At 39.9% G+C, this 16568-nt stretch overlaps 1 protein-coding gene across 3 annotated transcripts in view; it reads left to right on the plus strand.

The window, feature by feature from the left end:
• Nucleotides 1-10851: 10851 nt before the first annotated feature.
• The window catches only part of CEP350 (centrosomal protein 350), a 99346-nt gene continuing 93629 nt past the window's right edge, over nucleotides 10852-16568 (plus strand). For all 3 annotated transcript variants that reach the window (XM_087827642.1, XM_016205022.2, XM_016205023.2), the window contains exon 1: nucleotides 10852-10939. The gene's annotated coding sequence lies outside the window, so the exon portion shown is untranslated. The remainder of the gene's footprint in view (nucleotides 10940-16568) is intronic.

Raw genomic sequence — 16568 nt, forward strand, 5'->3', positions numbered from 1 at the left:
GGGCATCAACTGTGGCTGGCTTCTATTTCCACCCTCCCAGGTGACCCTTATGCAGAATACGTGGGCTTTCTCCCAGGTTACACCTCCAGTACAAACCCCAACCCATCACAGTGTTCATTAAACAAAGGGCTTCCAGGTATTAGAATCCAAGCTCTCCAAAAATCTGGGGGATTAAAAACAAGAAAGCTGCCGGGCCAGTGTGGCTCAGAGGTTGAGCATCGACCTAGGATCCAGGAGATCACAGTTTGATTCCCAGTCAGGGTACATGCCTGGGTTGCGGGCTTGATCCCCAGTTGGGGGCTTGCAGGAGGCAGCCAATTGATGATGACTCTCTCATGATTGATGTTTCTATCTCTCTCTCCCTTCCTTTCTCTGAAATCAATAAAAAAATATTAAAAAAAAATATTTAAAAACAAGAAAGCTTTCCATCATCCATATATAGTTCTTTCTCCTATTCTAATGGCTTATTCAGGGTAGCTCTACCTCCCTGCTCTTGTCCTTAAAGACCTCACTTTTATTCATGCATCTGTAATTTGATATTATTTTTCAAATGCTGCACAGACCAGCCTGTGTTGAACAAAGAAGGTGTGCCACCTAGATCCCTTACAAGGAAGAATTTGTTGCGCCAGCTGCTGGGAGTGCAGTCAGTGGACAGTCTTCACTGTCATTCGCCTCATGGATTGCCTCAGCTGCAGAGAGCCACTTGCAATGACTGATGGAAGGAATATAAAGGCTCTGCCTTCTCAGCCCAACACAGTGTAACTCAGATGGTCCATTTGCACTCAAGCTTTCCTGTGGGGTTGGCTGAGGCTGTAGGACCTGTATTACAGTGTGACTGCTCCTTCTCCCCTATCCTGCTTCCTTTCCCTCCCTTCCATAGGTGTTCATACCAAGGGTACTCCCTAGTAAACATCCTGCACACTAAAATTTGTCTCAGTCTGCTTTTCAGAGACCCCAACCTGTGTCACACCAAGCTTAGTATAGTCTAAGCTAATGTTTATTGAGCACTTAATATGTGCCAGGCACCATCATAGGCACCGTCGACATAGTATCTCATTTAATTTTTATAATCCTTTGAAGTAGATACTATTATCTCCCAGTTATAGATGAAGAAAAAAAGACACAAAGCTGTACTGTTAGTAACTGGTGGAGGTAGGATTTGAACTCAATGCCTGACTCCAGAGCCCACATTCTTAACCATAATGCTACATACTATCCTATCATAATGTCTACGTCTTAAGGAGCGAGAATGATATTAAACCATATCTTATAAACCATAAACATGCATTGGATTAAGGGAAATACTGGAAAGCCCATAGTATTTTGCTTAATGTCTCCAATGAGAGTTTGTCTCTTAGAGCACATAATCTGTCCATTGTTCAACAGATGACTCAGGTCGTGTTTGAAAACTGTAACACTTGCCGCTTGAAATACGACGTCTTAGTGGGCAGATTCCAATGAAATCTTTTCCTTTGGAAATAGTGCCAAGAATTAGATTTTCTGTTGTTAATCTAAAGATTCCAAAGACCAAGTTGGCTCCTCCGAAATACTTTTATTAGCCTTGGATAAGAAGGTTGACAGACACAGGGGATGAAGCGCTTTCGTGTTCAGGAAACGCAGCTGACTGCCTATCTCTGAGTTCACCTGGGAGTTTTAATTGTTACTGAATCAGCAGCTCTGCTTTTTGAGTCATCTGATTGTTCCTGAAGTAGCCCTTTGACCTTTGCCATTTTACCAGAGGAGATCAATATGTATTAGCAGGTTGGACTAGAAGTTAAGCTCAGATTTAGTCCTCAGTAAATAATCATTTGCCCCGTATATCATGTTATCTTGTTCCTCTAGAAAATTAACAGCAGTTTCAGCATCTACCTTAAATCTTCCACAAAGGAATATAAAGATATATGTGCATGCTCAAAATTTCCTTTTAATGTGAATTAAAATGTAAATAATTCAAACAAGAATGCTAATATAACTTTCATAGCTATAATTACAAAGTTGTTCAAGTGCTTTTTTGTTTCAAATCTTAAATGTAAGCATATGAGTTTAAACAAAAAAAAGCTGAAAACGCATTAAAGTATGGTCTCAAGTTTCCTTCAAAGCATCAACTCTCCTCCAAACAATGCAAACAGTACAATGAAGTGAAAATACACAAACAGTATAGATAGAAATAAATAAAGTGAAAAGCAAGTTGAACAGGAAAAGTTTTGAAGGTAGGTGCTGGAATAATCAGCACGTCTGGTAAAGTCCAACTTTCAGACAGAATGAGGTCATGCTTCAGATAATAAAATACTTGTGGCGCCTTTCATCTGAGGTTCTCCAAGTGCTTTGCTGATATTATCTAATAGCAAATATTATTATCCCCATTTTATAGGTGGAGAAACTAACATACTAAGAGACAAAGTAACTAGGTTAAGCAGGCACAATGAGTTGGTGATGGAACCAGAAAATTATTTCAGGAATCTAATCTACTTTCCTGTTCATAGCACTAGGTCAGCTCTCCAGATACCAAAAGATATTTATTGATGTAAATTTGTAGTAAATGGACTTATCAAACTGATATCTCCTGTACACAATTCGATGAAAGTGCTTTTGGTGTAAGTCATGGTTGCTTTTTGTGGGAGAAATTTAAGAGGTGATTTAAAAATAAATTCTTCCAGATTCAAAGAAGTATCCACATTAGGTTTAGGTTATTTAGTAGAACTCATTCGAGGTGTCTAATACAGAACCATAGTGAAATTATATCAGTTAATACCCAGGGTCCTAATGGTTATTTTGTATGGGTGTGATACATTAATTTTGGTAGGGTGGGCCATGAACAGGAGAGGCCTAGGAATTAATTATTCTATACTTTTTATTCCCACTCAGCTCAGAATTGTCCCTGAGAATTCTGTAATCTCTATGGGGACATATTATGGGAAGAGGGCATGGTTCACAGTAGTGGTTCTTTCAAGAATGTTTTTCTCTCCTTTAGTCCTACTCTCCAATCTCCTATAAGTCTTTTATAATCTGCTACATGAACACAAACTTTTTGGTGCAAAGTCGATATCACTACTGACAAAAACCTCAAATATAATTTCTTTATATTAATATCAACTACTTGTGTTAAAAATAAACTAATGACAAAGTTTTATATTAACTGCATGTAGGCTCTAACTACATTGCAAAATGAAGAATTAATAAATTTCTCCTTCATTTTGGCCTGAGCTCAGAATTAAAATGATTGACAGGAGATCAGTTAATTTAGGCCAGAGAGCTGCATATAAACAATGGTAGTAGATGTGTATATCCGCAAATATATGCAGGGTAGAGCAAAAGTAGGCTTACAGTTGTTCGTATGGAAAATAATACATAAATAATAATACAAAAATAAACTGTCTTTCGCACATACTCACAACTGTAAACCTAGTATTACCCCACCTTGTACATCCTTTATGGCCTGTGTACTCTGGTGAAAAGGTGACTAGGGAGTTGGGGGGAAGAGAGGAATCATAAACTCAGCAAACGGAACTCTTTCTCACTTAGTCACTCATAACTTTGGTGTTTGGCCAGAGCACAGAAATCCACCCTTTTTCTGAAGAGCCTCTAGTTGCTTTGAGCAGCCAGCAGTGTAGTGGGATAGGCGTGTGTTATAGGTTCAGAAGATGAGGTTCCAGTTCTAGTTCTACCACTGTCTAACCTTGGGACTGAGACCGAGTCATTTCACCTTTCTAAGCCTTGGCTTCCTCATCTGTGAAAGAGGGATGGTGGTAACACAGACAACGTTTGTGAATAACTGAGGTTAGTAGAGGTTATATAAGAGTTATTTAAATCTATGTTACATAATACATATATTAACTACATAAAATGCATATATATGAGTTATAATATAATCACTTATATATGTAAAATAATTGTCAGCATATCTTAGAACAGTATATGTTTGCTTTGACAAATTTTTTAATTCATGCTTGATAATATATGCCACCACTTCCATTTCCAAAACCAGCTACGTCTTCACCGTCACTCTTATTTCTTCCTGTCAGTTTTTCTGTTGGACAGTTCCAGCTGCTTTTGCCCCCTTGTAATATTTTGTGGGCCTTCTGCTAATGCAGTAGGATTTGTAACCAAATGCCCACATGTTCTCATTTCTTGTTCAACAGGTGGGGAGCACCCAATGCCGGGATTCCAGGAGTGTTTTAGTGGCTGATAAGCCTCATTAAAACCTGTGGATCTTCTTCCAGCCTGGGCACCCAGCTGCCTTTTTCTATTTTTGAAAGGGCCATAGAAAATCCCCTGTCAAGAGTTTAAAACTTTCCACTGCCTGTAAATAAGCTGGTTCACCCCTTGCAAAATATAACCTTGTTCTGACTTACATTCTTTAGCTTTTTAAAAAATTTCCGCTGTTTTGCTATAAGATGTTATATTGTATGTTTCATTTCTATTACGAGTCCATAAATCATCATCAAGACAGAGAGATGCTCTAAAGAGAAATGCTATTCTCTTCAAAAGTGCTCTAAGAGCCCAGCTGGGTGTGGCTCAGTGGTTGAGCATCGACCTAGGATCCAGGAGATCATAGTTCGATTCCCGGTCAGGGCACATGCCCGGGTTGTGGGCTCGATCCCCAGTCGGGGGCGTGCAGGAGGCAGCCGATGAATGATTCTCATCATTGATGTTTCTATCTCTCTCTCTCCCTCTCCCATCCTCTCTGAAATCAATAAAGATATATTAAAAAAAAAAAAAAAGAGTTCTAAGGAAAAAGGGGTTGTCTATGTAAAGGGGTTGCTGTGTCTGTTAAGCTATTTTTTTAAGTAGCAAATGTCAGTAGGAAAAAGGTGCTCAATATTAAAAGAAACTAATCTTTGAAGACTCATGGGGATTAAATAGCAGAAAATATAATTTTTTCAGAGCTTAAAAACATTTCAGAATCATGCATTTAAGAAGTATTTTTGTTCTTAACAAGCACAAAACTTAATTTGGGGAAAATGGGGAAGACTCAGCATGTAGGTTTAATTATATTGGTTTTCTCATGGACAAGTCTTATTGAGGAAACTTCACAAAATAGGAAGCAAGTCATAACAATAAAATGATCAAAAGTCAGCCTCCCTTCATCCAGATCTGGCCCCGAATACCAGAGTCTCATTTTTTACATATTGCTATATACTTGTGTATATACATGTATCCACAGAATATGTATAGAATTATTTTTGTATTTAAATACACAAATGTCAGACTATAGATATCATTTAAGCAAGTTGGTTTTTACACTCAACAATGCTTTTATTAAACAATGGTTTTGAAGTGTACCCATTGTTTCCAATGTCTCACAATAGCTACAATGAATGAATTTGTGATTCTAAGCTCTAGGGGAAAAAAAAAAAAGTCAGCTTCAGGTTTGTGCTAAATCTGGTTTGCTTCTGACCTTACCAAAAATAGAGGAAGGAAGAAATGCGCTGACCCCACTGCCTGGCTTTATTCCAAGGGCACTTCAGTACTCTTCTTAAGGGAGGGATTAGCCATCAAAAGTGATGTGTGGATTTGAAGCACTTTTCCAGGTAATTCAATCCCCAAAAAGCTACTTTGAACTGAACAACTAGTTAGTTGTTTAAGAAATGGATTTTGTCCTGCCTTAGATTTCCAGCTTGTTCTCCTGGTCTGCGCCATTGATGGAATGAACTCATCCATCCATCCATCCATCATCCATCCATCCATCCATCCATCCATCCATCCATCCATCCATCCATCCATCCATCCATCCATCCATTTAATGAGTTTTATTAACTGTTAGAGCGAAACACGTGGGACCGTTAAACAGGTTTATGTTTTATTCGTGATCTTGAAGAAGAGCGTATACGCCCTCTGTGAGGGCATGTTTTTACTTTTCATGTCAACTTTACACATTCTAGGGTGTGCTTCCTAAATCCTAGTTCCCTTTGCCAATCACTAGGAACCAATAACTCCGGGTGGGAAGAAAGTGGAAGTCCTACCACGGATTTAGCTGTTTGCCCTATAGTTCCATCAAATCTTCAAGTCATATCCTGTACATCAGGAAAGGATTTCTATATTATACCCGAGAGCCAGAATCCCTACTAACACTAGGTCCACCCAGGTTAAATTCCTCCTTCTAGGCTCACCGGGCAAATCATTGTGAGCAGGGGGTTTGGAATCGGATGTGGGCTGGATCAACAATGCCCTTCCCTGGTAAACTCTGAGGTATTTTATCACAAGCATTTCATTCTCAGCACCTGGTTTGTCCAAAATCAAAGTTAATTGTATTTACAGATTACTTGGAGTAGGAGTTTTTAAGTCTTTTTTAAAGTTAGAAAATAAATTTCCAGACCATCCAAAAATAAGTTTGTGCTTGTTTGAACTTGTTTCTTGGTAAATTCATTTAGCTGCAACATACATTGAAAATCCCTAATCTCTTTCCTAAGAGTGATATCTTGATTTTCCCAGGCGGGGATAAATTTTCTGCCTACCAATACATCAGAACCAGTTTGCTTTAATATTTACTCAAAGCGAGGTTGTAGGTAAATAAAGGGCTTTGTTTTAATTTTACTATACCCTGTTTAATTAGAAATTCTTTTCTTGCACACTATGTTTTTTTGCAATGGACAGGTAACTTCACATTTAAGAAGAGTAAGATTCTGAGCTACAGCTGATTTCAAATCCCAAGTTCCTCTTTTTCGATGAGGTCGACAAACACTCTCTTATTGGTGTGTTTCATCTGTGACTATGGCTGAATTTTCAAAGAACTTTAAGGTACATTCCACGTTCCGTATTTCTGACCAGCAACAGGCCTCGACATGTGTCCTCTCACAGGCAATTCCTCTGAGCTGAGTCATGGTCTCAGGACTGAGGGGCATCCTTCATGAGAAACATCAGGAAAAAAAAAAATTCCCATTGTTTCACATCTTTGCCAATATGTAGTATTATCAGAACTTTTTTTTTCTTTTGCCTGATGGGTATGAGATGGTTTCTCGTTATTGTTGTTTTTCTAATCCTCACCAGAGAGCATGCTTTTCTATTGATTTTATTTATTTATTTATTTATTAAATATGTTTTTATTGACTTCAGAGAGAGGAAGGAAGAAGGAGATAGAAACATCAATGAGAGTCATTGATCGGCTGCCTCCCGCATGCCCCCTATTGGGGACTGAGCCTGCAACCTGGGCATGTGCCCTGACCGGGAATCAGACTGGTGACCTCCTGGTTCATAGGGCGACGCTCAACCACTGAGCCACACCAGCCGAGCTTGATTGAGTTTAGAGAAAGGAAAGAAGAGAGACAAACATCCATCAGTGGCCTTCTGCATGCATCCCAGCAGCCTGGGTATGTGCCCTGACTGGGAATCAAACCCTTGACCTTTCAGCATACAGGCCGAAGCCCTAACCACTGAGACAAACTGGCGAGGGCGGATTATCGTCTTTTAAAATCACTGAATTTTTCTGGACTGTTGCTGCAAATCTTCAATTTTTTTCTTTATTATTTATTTCTTTTATTCAATGTTCCAATGATGGACTGTGTCTGCTACTGCTCTAAATATCTTCCTCTTTCTCTCCACTTCCCCCTTTTTGACCAGTCTCTTCTTGCCTACGGAATGGAATTGGTGCTCCTATGACTGGCTTTCTGCTTTTCAGCTCTCCTGTCCCTCCTTGCTGGCTCGGGTTCCCTTAGGATCTCCACTTTTGGCAAAGGCCATCTAACAGCATGCTGAATAGCAAGACTCGAGAGTGTCATAATAAAAACACCTTTCTGTGCTTTCTACGTTTTTGTGCTGCACTACTTCAGGGAGAGAGAAAGCTAGGCTGGGGCCATCCTGAGAAAGGCCTTGATGACTGAGGTGAGGCATTTTTACTTACCTTGTCAGGTAGAGGAAGGTGAGGGAAAAACTCGAACTAAATTCTGGGAAGACAGCTGAAATCCTTTGGGCAGTAGGACTGAGAGCTTGAGGCAGTGGTGCAACTGGACAAAAGGGGAATACAGTAGTCCCCTCTTATCCATGGTTTCGTTTTCTGTGGTTTCAGTGACCTGTGGTCAACTGAGTTCTGAAAACATTAAATGGAAAAATTCCAGTATAAGCAATTAATAAGTTTTCAATTGAGCGCCATTCTGAGTAGTGTGATGAAATCTTGTGCAGACCCATTCAATCCCACACAGCACATGAATCATCCCTTTGTCCAGTGTTTCCCCGCTATGAGTCACTCAGTAGCCGTCTTGGTGATCAGATCGACTGTTGTGGTATTGTGGTATTGCAGTGCTTGTGTTCAAGTAATCCTTATTTTATTGTTATAATTGTTACATTTTATTATTAGTTATTGTTGTTAATTATTACTGTGGCTAAGTTTCAAATTGAACTTTATCTTAGGTATGTATGTATAGGAAAAAACATAGTATATATAGAGTTTGGTACTATCCATGGTTTCAGGCATCCACTTGGGGGGTCTTGGAACATATCTCCCACAGATAAGGGAGGACTACTGTAGCTATAAGAAATATATGTCAATGGTATTTAGAGACTTAATAACTGATTGGATAGGAGCGGGACATAGAGAACAATATATAATATTTCTAAACTTCTGAGCCTCTCAGTCCTTGGAAGGGTTTTCTGCAATGGCCATCAACAGAAAAACAAGACAGGAAGAGAAGCTAGCTTTGTGGGATTACGGAGAGAGAAAATGATAAATTTAATTTGGAAGCTGGTGACCTCTCTATCTATGCAGAGGCAGGTAACAGACAATTGGAGAGTTTGGTCTGAAGTTTGGGGCCAAGATCCAGTTATACACAGAAAGTTGAAAGTCAAAGACATAGTAATCAACAAAGACTATACAGTGCAGAAAGATCCAATCTTGGTGTCTACTAAGAAGTAGAAGAAAAACGGGAACCATATTAAACACCTATTATGTGCCTAGTACTGTGGCAACTAAAGAAAAGGTGACAAAACTTTTCTCATGAAACTTCCAATCTTGTTCCAGAGGTTAATGACTCTCATGAAACCATGAGCACATAGGACAAAACTTAACCTATTCAAGAGTCAGTCTGTAGGGTATAAACAATAAGACTACTGGGATGCTGAAAAGGAGAGAGGCTGATGTCTTTGAGGTATTTGGGAGGTGGGGGAGGGGCACAAGGTATAAGAGGTGGAAATCATGCATAGGCTGATGTGAGGGGAACATTGCTCCCCAGGTAGTGACAGGAACTTGGGGTGTTTTCTCTTGCCCAGGAGGTAGCATGGGGGTGGAAAAGTATATATGGGCTTTGGGGTAAGGGAAACCTCAAATTTTTTATCTGCCTTTTACTGATGGTATGATATTGGACAAATTACTTAGCTTTTCAAAACCCATTTCCTTTTTTTTTTTTTAAAGTGAGTATAATACTTGGTAGTTATACTAAGGTGGTTGTATAAATTCAGTAAAACAACATAGGAAAACCTAAATAACTCTTATATTTTCTTACTACCGCTTGCACCATTGGAATTCCCACGTGTCCTGCTCTTCCCTCCAGCACAACTCCCTGCAGACACGGTGCATGTCTTAGAAAGGTGCATGTCTTAGAAAGGTGCAGCTATTCGTATGTGCGCTGAGCTCCTGCTCAGGCACAGCTACAGCAGCCCTCCAAAGACCCGGCAGCTGCGGCCTCTCGCTTTTATTGATACAACTTACTCAACAAGTATTAATTGAGCACCTGCGATGTCCTGGTTACTGTGCTAGGCCCTACTGGGGTATAGAGACAGAAAAGATACTTAAAAATCCTCAGAATACTTAAAAATGAGAAACAATCTCTGGGCGAACAGCTATTGGACTTCAGGGTGAATAACAACTGGGCTTCAGAAGGTGGAGGAAAGCGACGGCTGGCGAGCTCGTGTCTGTCCGGTGAAGACCTAGCGGAAGGTGCCACGATTTGCAGCGGAGCTGTCATTTCAGCCAAATCTTGACAGACGACAGAATTCACCACGCGGAGACTAGGGACAGAGGATAACGATATTAGAAGATACGTTGATCATAGAGTTTCTCAAAGCAGAGTTATACCAACGCCGACACCCAACGGGAGGAATCTCCGTTTTCCTTGCTCTGGAGTCTGAAGTCATCCGCCAAGTGTGCACGCTGAACAGAATTGTTAACTCTCGCGAATAAAACGGCCAGCGACAGCAGTGGGTAACTGCGGCAGCCGCAGAGCTGCGATGACTCTGAAACCGACGGGGGTAAAGATTTATATGGACAATTGGTGAAACATCGCCAACTCCGAGAAGCTGCAATTTCTAGACTCCGATCTCCAGCCCCAGCCCAGCTTTTTTTTCGGCCGAGGGGGAAATGCGCAGCCAGAAGGCCCAGCTAGAGACAGAGGAAAGAGGGCGGGGGCAGGTCTCCGCTGCGGATCTACTGTGGCCCCTCCCGAGTCCTGAGGCTCGAACTTCGCCGCACCAAACATGGCGCCCTCGAGGTTCCTCTCCTCGCTTTATGTCGCCCTGCCTTTAGGCCACACTCAACATGGCCCTAACTGAAGGTTGCATTCCTGTGGAAACGTCTCGGGAAATTTCTCGCGAGGTTTGCCTGGGCCCCCTACTGCTCCCGCCCTGCCTCGCGCCGCCGCCGCCGCCGCCACTGCTGCCGGCGCCGCTCCTCCTCCGTGTCAGTCGTTGGGCCGTAATGGCGACTGGGCCGCCGCTGCCGAAGTGACTCCCGGGCGGGGGAGCGGGGCCAGACCTGCGCCAGAGGGAACTGCAGAGAGCCGCAGCTCAGGGGCTGGCTTGCTGTGGGGGAGGGGAGGCAGCCTTTCCGCCTCTCCGTCCCTCTCTGCAGATCCGCGGCTCCCGGGAGCCGGTGCGAGGCGGGCACCCGGGGCGTCCCCGGAGCGGGGAGGCCAGGCCGGGCAGCCCTGGGGCCGGTCGGGGCGGCGTCACTGCACCCTCCGCCAGGCCCCGCGGGATGCACCGTGGGAGCCGAGGGCGGAGGCGACACTCTCAGGTGAGCTGCGGGAGGACCTGGCTGGGACCACGGACTCTCACTTAGCCTCCGCTGCCTCTGTCCGCGGTCCCGGGTCCCCGGTGGCGGCGAGAGAGGTGGGGCGGGGCCGGGCGCGGGGGCCCTGGCCCAGCCTGGCGTCCCCCTCAGCGAACCTCCCTGGGTCCTGAGGCTTTACGGGGAGGGTCATCCCGAGACCTGGGTTTCTGGTCCCTCCAGTGCCTGCTGAGGACGGGCTTTCCCTTCCTTACCTGCCAGTGCCTGCCGCCCCTCCCCTCTTCTGCAGTAGATGCAAGATACCTCTCACCTTTGGCCCCCCAAGTGTCTTTTCTTCATCCAGAGATCAGGCATATTTTGGGGAATTCCGGGGAACTGGTTCCAGTGGCAAGGACGAATAGTTTCTATTTCTTTCCGGTGGGGATAAACATTCTCAAGTATAGGGAAAACTTTGATCTTCTGCTCCAGTCTAGCAGCTGCTTAATGTCGTCTCCCGACTTATTAACAAATGATTTAAGGGGAAAAATTTTAAAGGTTTACGCTTTGAAAGTTGCCATTTTCCCCCTCCCTCTTTGTTAATGTAGCCCAGTATGTTAAATAATATTTAGCTAATGTTACAAATATGGGTTGGAATTTGTCTGGTTATTTAGTTTTCAGATAGGAAGTTGCACATAGGTTTAGGTTTTAATGTGGCTTTAGTATAGTAGCAAATCCTTCATATAGGAGAAAACAGGTTGTTAGGAATAGTGGTCAGTATCCATGTACTCCACCTGATTGTTTTGTTTTGATGGTGATCCTTGTTTTGAATTTGGAAAAATCGTTAATGGTTATGTTGCCATGTTAACGTACCTCCTCCTGCCCTGTATTTTAAGGGGTTTAAAGGAAAGGCTGTCTGAGGCAGATCTAGTAACAACCTGAAAAAGGTTTGTAAAAGCAATGATAAAACACTGAAAGCTGCTCTCCATTTTAAAAATGTCTTGGTTTAAAATGTCTTTTTTTAAATAGAGCAGTGTGCTACTAATAACATGAAATTGTGACTTTGGAGGACTGGTGGTTGAACCTGTGGTAGAAGTTGCCTCAAAACTCATGGGTGGGTGTGTAACTGTTTTGGTGTGCTAAACTGACAGACACCAATGTAATAAGTGAACTATTGGAACCCTCATTGCATTGAATTTAAGATACTTTAATCAGAAAATAAACATAAAATTAGAATACATTGTATGTGTGGGTAAATACATGTGTATCTTATCTTTTCGTAGTCAGTAGCAGGACTTTTTAATTATGGTGAGTTATATATAAACAATTCCGTACATATGTGAAAAAATTTCTCTTATTTTTTGAGGTATATTGGTGTGTGGTGTTGTGTAAGAGCATTAATACTTGAACAACCAACCTCCTGTGGGGTAATCAATTTACAAAGTAGGAAGTTCTGAAATTTTTCCTAATGCTTCTGATTGCCATTTTTTGGCCCATTTTATAACACATCTGCCATATCATGGACAGAAGAAAGGAGATGAAGTCCCTATCTAACCAATTTTATTATTTATTAAATTGCTTTAAGATATAGTGGGAACAAAAAAGCTGCTCTAAAGTAACTGACATCATATTTTGATGTGCTTCCACATACATTATTTTATTTAGTCTTAGCAATTTTGTGAAGTAGGTTTGGTAAATATCATCCTTATTTTGCAGTTGTGGAAATTGACACAGTGAGGTTCATTTATTTATGTGAATGCTGCTCTTATTTCTGCAGATGATCTAGAATTAGTTTTATTTTCACTTATTTTTTTACTGAGGTACGATTGACATCTAATGTTACATTTCAGGTATACAACATAATGGTTCAATATTTGTATATGTTGAGAAATGATCACAATAAGTCTAGCATTCTAGAATTAGTTTTATTTTAATTGAATATTAATATAAATACTTCTGGCATTTGGTTTTTTAAAATTTAAAAACAATTTATTTTCCTTTTGATGTGCCACTTGTTCCTTTTGCTGATGAGTGCCAGTTCTTTAAAAACATTAGTATTTTTATAGCATTTTGTTAGTTGATAATTCATGAATTTTGATAATGTATTGCTTTCTTCTATATGTACTTTTTTCTTGAACAGTGTTCCTGAGAAATTGTAGTTAACTTGTTGTCTCTCATTTTGTTTGGATACTCATAGTTCTGTCATCTTTGGTACTTCAAATCATTTATACTCTTGGTTATGTAAAAGAAATATTGAAGCAACATGGTCAGGAGCGTGACTGAAAACTAGTAACATCTTGGTGATTTTATTGTAGAGATAACTGATGATTTAAAAAGTTAACTGGCCACCTATTCGTGTGATTGCTATTTTTGCAGTGTGGGGCAAGTTGTGAAATAATTCTTTTTTTAAAGATCTAAGTGGTGCTATTAAGCGATTCATGAATCAGGCAGCATCCTATCTAGTCTATAAGTTCCATGATGGTAGAGATCCTCTGTTAACTATTTTGTACCCAGTGCCAAGCACATAGTAAAATAGTAAATATTGGTTGAATAAATTGACTAAAGAATGGTCTTGACATAATATTTAAAAATCAAAAACCAAAAACATGTTAGTTTAGGGTTCCTAGGCACGCCTCAGTTCTTAGGAATATACTCCAGAGGTATATTCAGGTTTGCTGCGTAGAAGGGGGATTACAGCCTGGGATTAAAAAGCCACTGAGAATAAGCCACAAGTGGGTCCTGAAAACTTTACTGACTATTTTAATGATTTGCCTAGCTGTTCTGGCAATAGTTAGTGTAATTTAAAGAAAATAGATGCTTTAAGACCCTACCTATTACACTAGTACTATAATTATAGACTTGTAATAACTTTTAGTCACTTCTTAATTACAGCATTGGGAGTTTTAAATCTTAAAGTCCAGCTAGTTCAATTCCCATGTTTTGTACATAAGTAAACAGAGTATCTTGTGAGGGAAATATCTCACCCATAGTTGGTTTCATAACAGGATGAAGAATTCACTGTATAGCTGCTAAGTCTACATTTGTTTAATGTGTCAGATAATTATCAAATGAGAGGATAATTGTGAACAACCAGGCAATCTATTCTACATCAAAGTTAGTTAAAAACTCAAAACATGCCTCTCATTTTAGGAATCGAAAATACTTGCTAACTTAAAAATGAATCTCAGTCCTCTCCTCTGTCATTGGGACTATAAATTGGTACAACTGTAACAATTTTCTGGAAGGACATTTGGCATTACCTATTAAAATTATAATTAAAAGTGCACTCTTTTTTTGAGAGAGCTATTTCATTTTTAGGAGTTTATCTTACAGAAATTGTAATACAAAAGCACAAGAACAAATCTATAAGGAAGTTCATTGTAGCATTATTATAAGTAAACGTCATTAACATTTACAAATAACAGGAAAGTTTCTTAAATGTTCGTTGGTAGGGGAATAGATATTATAGTATATTTATGGTATGAGGTACTGTGCACTTGTTAATAGTTTGAGGGGTACTTATATTTACTTCTGAGAAACAGCAGAGTGTATCCTTGAGCATAGGGACCATGTAGCAGACTTTCTGGGTTCAAATCCTAACTGCATCATTTATTAGCTGTGACTGTTAGCAAGTTACTTAAACTCACCTGTGAGGAGGATAGCTCTCTCCCACAGGTCTGTTTTGAGAATTAAAGAAGTTAATATTTAAACCCTAAATAAGCATCGTACTCACCGCATAAGTGTTTGCACTTGCTATTATATACTTACATGGAAGAATGTTCATTATTATATAATATTGAAGGGAAACAATAAGTTGCACTACACTGTGGGGTATGATTTAATTTTTTAAAAACAAGTAGACACACATACATGGGCAAAGAAATGTAGTTTGATTTTCTTTTGGCTTGTATTTACATAGGAAAGGGCCTGTAAGGATAGACATTAAACTATTAGCTGTGTTATCCCTGGGGAATGGATGTCTTTTCTTTTTATACTTTAGAAACCTTTGTATTGTTTATCATATGTCCTACTTTAATAATTTTTTAGAAACTTTATTGATTTTTTAGAGAGAAAGAGAGATAAACATCAATTTGTTGTTCCACTTATTTATGCATTCATTGGCTGATTCTTGTATGTGCCCTAATGGTGATCGAACCTGCAGCCTTGGTGTATTAGGATGATGCTGTAACAACTGAGCTACCTGGCCAGGGCCCCACTTTTATACTTTTTGAAACCTTTTTTTCTGAAAAAGAAGATATTAAAGAAGAATTTTTCTTTTATTATACAGTCATATAAATGTGTTTTTGAAGATAGTTGTTTTTCAGAGATCTGCAGATTTCATCAACAGCATATCACATGATTAGATTCTGTTTCAAAACTTTTGTTGATGGAAAGTTAAAATTAAATCTGTGAAAATCCCTAATGTATTTATTTTTCTACTCGCTGTGTGACCTTAAACCTCATTTCTGAATTTACAAAGTAACCATGTAGACTAGATCAGTAATTTTTAAACCCAAGATTACCAGACTGTGCCCCAAGTTACCTTGGAGCACCATAGTGAACTCACATGGGCACTGGGATATTTTTAAATTTTTGAGGGAAGCACAGTAATATTTGACAGCTGTGAGATATCTCTGGGCTATTTGACATCTGTGGGACACTGTTCAAACGTTTAGTTTGAGATAGTACTCATGAGATTGTGCTACATTTCTTTGGATGATAGTATGCCTTCAAAAAGCTAGGTTTGGGGGTGCTGCTGTAATTAAAAAGCAAGTACTATGCAAAAATTATTGTGAAACAATGAAAGTGATGGTGTCCAAAATGATTTCAAGGTTTGAGAAGATGTGTGTCTATTAGATGCACACATCCCATTAATAAGTAATTGCTATTAGTAATAAAATAAAGTATTTCTTTCAATTTTTATGTATTTTTCAAAGTTGTTAGAACATAAATACTAAGTTGTGTGGACCTAACTACTTAATAAATGGAATTGTTAGATATTTTGGGGGCTTAGGGGCACCGTGAAAAGATTACTGAGACACTAGGGTTCTTTGAACTGAGAAAGCTTGGGAACCTCTAAACTCTTTTGATCCGCAATAAGAGGCAGTCATTGGCATGGGTAAGGTCACCCAGGGAGAGAGTATAGTGTTAGAAAGAGCCCCAAATCAAACTCCCTTGAACCTTAAGATTTAAAGGAGGACTAGCTAGCAAAGGAGAATGAGAGAGAATTAGAGCAGAGGTGGGAAATTGGTGTAGTGTCTAGAAGCAAAGGGAAGAGGGTTTCCAGAGAAGGGTCGGCTGTGGTGAATGCTGCCAAGATGTCAGGCAGGTTGAGGACTTTTTATTTGAAAATGTCTGTTAGATTTAGAGATGACGTTTTTGGTGATTTTAGTGAGAGCTGTTGTGGCAACCACATTGGAATTGCTTGAAAGGGTGATTGAAAAGTATTCTAGATGGAGATTGAATATATAGTCTTTTTTGAAATTTTTCAAGGGAAAAGAGCAGTAGCAGAGGAGGGTGCTGGGTTGAGGGACTTTTTGTTCTAAGTAAGAAGACTTGATTAAGTATAAACACTGATAAGAAAAATCTTGGAGAGAGAAGACTAGATATAGAAGAGAACAATATAATTGGTGGTCGAAGTTTCTTGAGAGAATGTGGG

The sequence above is a fragment of the Miniopterus natalensis genome, chromosome 19, assembly GCF_054644295.1.
Source record: "Miniopterus natalensis isolate mMinNat1 chromosome 19, mMinNat1.hap1, whole genome shotgun sequence".
NCBI classification, from domain to species: domain Eukaryota; kingdom Metazoa; phylum Chordata; class Mammalia; order Chiroptera; family Miniopteridae; genus Miniopterus; species Miniopterus natalensis.